Here is a 6,000-nt window from a genome sequence, read left to right as displayed (position 1 = left end):
TTGTGAGTTCGAGACCGGAGATTGATGATGATGATGATGATGATGATGATTGTGAGTTCGAGACCGGAGATTGATGATGATGATGATGATGATGATTTTGAGTTCGAGACCGGAGATTGATGATGATGATGATGATGATGATGATTGTGAGTTCGAGACCGGAGATTGATGATGATGATGATGATGATGATGATGATTGTGAGTTCGAGACCGGAGATTGATGATGATGATGATGATGATGATTTTGAGTTTGAGACCGGAGATTGATGATGATGATGATGATGATGATGATTGTGAGTTCGAGACCGGAGATTGATGATGATGATGATGATGATGATGATGATGATGATGATGATGATGATGATGATGATGATGATTGTGAGTTCGAGACCGGAGATTGATGATGATGATGATGATGATGATGATGATGATGATGATGATGATGATGATGATGATGATGATGATTGTGAGTTCGAGACCGGAGATTGATGATGATGATGATGATGATGATGATGATGATGATGATGATGATGATGATGATGATGATGATGATGATTGTGAGTTCGAGACCGGAGATTGATGATGATGATGATGATGATGATGATGATGATGATGATGATGATGATGATGATGATGATGATGATTGTGAGTTCGAGACCGGAGATTGATGATGATGATGATGATGATGATGATGATGATTGTGAGTTCGAGACCGGAGATTGATGATGATGATGATGATGATTGTGAGTTCGAGACCGGAGATTATTGATGATGATGATGATGATGATGATGATGATTGTGAGTTCGAGACCGGAGATTATTGATATTGATGATGATGATGATGATGATGATGATTGTGAGTTCGAGACCGGAGATTATTGATATTGATGATGATGATGATGATGATGATGATGATGATGATGATGATGATGATGATGATGATGATGATGATGATGATGATGATGATGATGATGATAAACAGTTGTACTGATGGTGGCATCACAGCAAGCCTCTAAATTTAAAAATCCAAATAGCTTGGACTGGACCATGTGCGAAGGCTCCTAACATCTTAGAGTCACAGTAGATGTTTAACAAATACATATCATTATTTTACCTCAAAAACTGATTTTTCTTTTGACTGTGGTTTCAAATCTGCCTGCACGACAGTGAATGGCTTACTCAATTTGTGAAGCCACTGTTGAACTGCCACTTGTCAATTAGCTCAGTGCGATAGACAACGGTCTTTGGTTCCCGAGGTTGTGGGTTCAAACCTCAACTGATGCAAATTGGACATAAGGTCAACTGTCTTGTCTTCCTATTCTCCTGTTTGTTGCTCAGAATTTGCCTAAATTTGCCCAAAAGTAGCCCGGACCCGACCCATCGCTGCGCAGCAGCTATAATTAAATATTATAATAAGAGGGTTGTGTTAATGATGCTGCTAAAAACCAAGACATACAGTACAGAACAATCACAGAGCCACCACTGCACTTATTATGAAAGAATATAGTCATACTGTATTATGTCAAATTAAACAGCAGAAGCTGGGCTACAGCCTGTAAAAAACATGTTTTTATGACCCAAACACTACTCAAATAAACGACTAAACATCTAACTTCATGAAGCACCTCTGTGTGGACCCAGTCGCCACATTTCTGGCTCGTATACTACTGTACATTATGCAAAACACATCAGCTACCGCTCATATGAAAAAGATTGGAACGAATGATACATAGCACCCGCGACTACACAGAAGCATGGCAGAGAGAGAAGACAAAAACCAGCAAAGTCGAGCAAACACAGACACTGCTTGGCCAAAACATGGTTGTAAATTTCCTCTTACCTTTGCTGTTTTGCCGTGAAAAGTTATACAGAACACAGGCTTTATTTTACCTTGACAAGGCACCGGAACAAAGAAACACAGCATGGAACAACGTGGACATGGGTTGACAATGACGCAACAAGAGACAATGGAAACACAGAGGTTATATACAAACGAGGGAACGAGACACAGGTGGTGCAATCAAACACAGGTGAGACACATGCGGTAATCAAACGGGCGGGAAACTTAATAGGAAGACAAGGATCAGACACAGACTTCAAAGTAAAACAGGAAACCAGTACATAACAGGGAAAACGAGACAACACAACACAAATGAAACAGGACCCAGAACTACAAATTAACACAATAATCTACACAGGACAAGACAGTGACAAAACCCAAACTAAAAGCCGAGCCACAACGTGGCGGAGAACTTGGGGCATGACAAATGATTTCTTTTTCACAACATCAAAAAGATAGCTTCTCACTTGGAAGAATTGAAATAAATGAGATTTCGGTAAACCATATTGCACCGATAGCTGTTCAAAAGATTTCATTTCTTATCCCCAAACATTTGTCCAAATTTACGTAAACCTTTGGATGCCCATATGTTAAACGTTTAAACATGGTAAATCCACAATATTTCCAGCTGAACTTTGACCGGTGTTACATCTTGGTCCGGACGGGCTTTAGGAGCCGGGGAAGCTTTACGAGCGCCGCACACAACAGCCTGCACGACACACGTCAGGATTCTGCTGATTCTGATTGGCTCATGAGAAGAATTATGATTATGATTGGCTGCCAGTACTGTCAATCACATCAATGTGGGTATAGCCTCATTCTATTGGCTCTAATGGTTAGAATGAGCTGTCAATCACTCGAATCAACCAATCCCCTGCAGCCAGGCATAACTGCACCCAAATAAGCTGCTCTCAGTGCAGATTTACGCAGAGGGACAGAGGGCCTAGAATGTAGTTGTTATTTAGTCCTGGTTGATTCTTTTTTCAGTTAGTTTATGCAAATTGTGTGAAAATAAAGATTAAATAATGGTTTATAGTGGCAGGTGGTTGCAAGCTGTGCCAAAAGTGGACATTTTGGCACAGCTTGCAACCACCTGGTCTATTTGAATACTTTTGGTGTCATAGTAAAGGGAAAAATTGAGAAATTGCAGAGATGTGTAAATTTCAGTATATGTGTTACTGGTGAAGAGTAAATGAAGACGACACACAGCAAAAATTAAATAAATTTAACGTTCGCCTAAAAAAAAAATCAAATTTTGGATGAGTGTCCTTCAGAATGATGCTGCTAAAGCTCAAAACATCTATCAAATGATTATACAATGTATGAACATTATCTCTGCAGTGGTTGATTCTGATAAAGTGAAGCAGTACAAAATGATTGGGATTTTACTACAAAATATGAATATTTTGTAGTAAAATCTCAATCATTATTACTATGACACCAAAAGTATTCAAATAGACCTTGTGGTTGCAGAGATATACTCATTTTATGCAATTTTTCGAGAAAAGGCCTAGAACATAGGCTTGGTTTTTAACAAGTTTCAGTGCCCTTCAACAACCTGCAAACTTTGACCCAAGGAAAAGCATTCTTATGATTATAAAAAGCTAAATTAAACTGTAATTTGAGGCAGAGACCACAGTATGATTGCATGATAGTGAGTGGTCATTTAATTCAGTTTGTGCATGCTGAATAAGCAGTCCAGATCTTAGCATCTGTTCCCTGTTGCTGAATAATGACAAAAGGCAACAGAATCATACTGTAGGCTACTTATGAATTCATGAATTTTTTTTTTACATAGGCCCTATGTTGTTTGCCAGAATATAATTGGTTAGCAGTGTTTTAAAAAAATGTGTTTGGCTTCAAACTGCCTATTTAAAATATACAGAAACCACATTTTTTTTCATTCACTTAGGGCGAGGAAAGCTACATATTTCATAGAGTCTGACTCTGCATCATCACTTCGGGCTAAAAGTCTCAAATATATATCTAGCTCTTGTTAAACATCAGAGATGTGTTCTTTAAAAAAAATCTGAACATCTTCCATCTTTGTTGAATCTACAATGGCCACAATTACCCGAAGAATGTCACGCTGGATGTAAGACACCTCTGTCATCAGCTATCAAGGGGCGTTTACTCTAAGGGATTTTTATACCAATGCTTTCCACATGAACGCACTGGGAAAAGTCAAAAATAAATAAATAAAAGATGAATGCAGTGTTGATGGAAAAGTGGACAGTGTCCTTGTGTTATCATATGAAATAGAACTGATTGTTTGCAGTCATCTAAATAACACAAGCCATTACTGCCCTGTAACCATGCAAATACAAATCTCTCCAAAACTGGTGACAATTAACCCTGCATCACAGATTCCTTCACCTGAGTCGAATAAATAAGTGCTTGTTTCTGCAAGGAGTTCACAGTAAACTATGGCCAGTACTGCCATACATATAACACACTGAGTAATTGAGTGCACCATGCATATTTATGACCAAATAGCCACCCTGTCGGCCCCTGGATTTATTGGAGAGAGTTATGGTTTTGGCGGAGGCTCACTTTGCAATATACAGCTTTATAAAAGGGCTTTAGCAAGCAAATCAGTCAATCTGTCATTCCAATAAGAATGGATATATCAGTAGCCGGCCAGCATGATCAACAGATCATGTTTCTGTAGGCAGGCTCTAAACAGCTTTTCAGGAGGAAGTGCCTCGATGAGCCAATTGCTACAGTACAAATGAAGCAGAGTTAGGGGGGTGCCCATCCAGGAAATGCTTCAATATACAGAAAAGGAAGCTAATTATAGTTTACAAAAAATAGTTGACACTGACAATTAAAGGTAAAGAACCTACTGCTATGTCTATAGGGATTATGGCAATGGGCAATGCTCTTGCTAACTTGCAATACTCCTAGTAAACTGGCTGATGATTGACCTTTTTAGATAGATTCTCCTTGCTCATTCACTCACTTACAACTTACCAATAATTATTCGCAATTTCCGAGAAGATGCTGCAAATTGATTCTGCCCATCCGTAACAAAATATAATGGCTAATGGCTAAGACACCTGTCAATGTCAAATTCATGTCCATATTACTTGAATTGTAATTGGTCCATTTCTCCGTCCGTATGATGATGATACAGGAACTACTACAAACAATATGCCCCTTTCTGAGATATACTGCTAGTGACAGTTATCTGCCCTGAATTCTCGCCCAGTAACATGCCAACGCAGTTTTCCCTCCTTTTGCATCTTAACTCTCACTCTCTGGCGGTTTCCAGACACAACTGTAGAGTTAGATGATAACAGTCACCGTGACTGGATAACACTTGATAACAACTGTGAGAAAGAGAAACCGTCGTTGCTCTCCCATCATCTAGGAGGTGTGAATCTTTATCTTTATTTATGCACAATAGCCAGTAGGATGTTAACACATCTCCCCTTGCAGGCTCAGTGTATCTTTCTAGTGTAAGAATCTGAACTTTGTGGTCCGGCCATCAGAATTGAGGTGGCATCATGCACTTATGTTGTGTTGATGACTCTTCTGTTCTCCTCGATCGAGCCTAATAAACTTCTTCAGTAGCTATAAGACATCCGGGACTCCGGTGTTTCTTCTTCCTGCATCACCTCAGAATTTCTCTCTAACAGTTCCTGCATTGTAGCTCATTGTTTCCTAACCACAGTAGTAACAACATTTCAGTCTCCATTGAAATGGGAAGTATTATCAGTATGTGGTACCTTTCTAGTTGTTCCATACTAGGCAGTATGTCTCATTATGTCAAGCTCTTTTTCTATAATTTATCAGTTAGGAGATAAGGTGTCTGTGAATGCAATCCACTCTCATCCACTCAATCCACACATTTTCATTAAAAAGCTGCAGAAATTTTAGGTTGATGAAAAACAAAACAAGCTACAATAGACTCCACAGCTGCATAGAAGTGTGTGGATTAGTGTTTCCAAACACATCATTTAGCAATTTAGTTAATTGAACAATGTAAAATGACCAAGAGAGAAACTTTATTGATCCCTCGGGGAAGTCCCCTCAGGACATTCTGGCTCCAGTTCCAGTTGCAGCATCATTATGATAAGAGAGAAAAAGGAAAGAGAATACACAAACAAAAAAAAACACAACATAATTATAACTAAAAAAAAATTGTGCCAAATGTC

Source organism: Trachurus japonicus, chromosome 1 (assembly GCF_045865225.1).
Source record: "Trachurus japonicus isolate A0001 chromosome 1, Traja_1.0".
Taxonomy (NCBI): Eukaryota; Metazoa; Chordata; class Actinopteri; order Carangiformes; family Carangidae; genus Trachurus; species Trachurus japonicus.
This window is presented reverse-complemented; position numbering follows the sequence as displayed.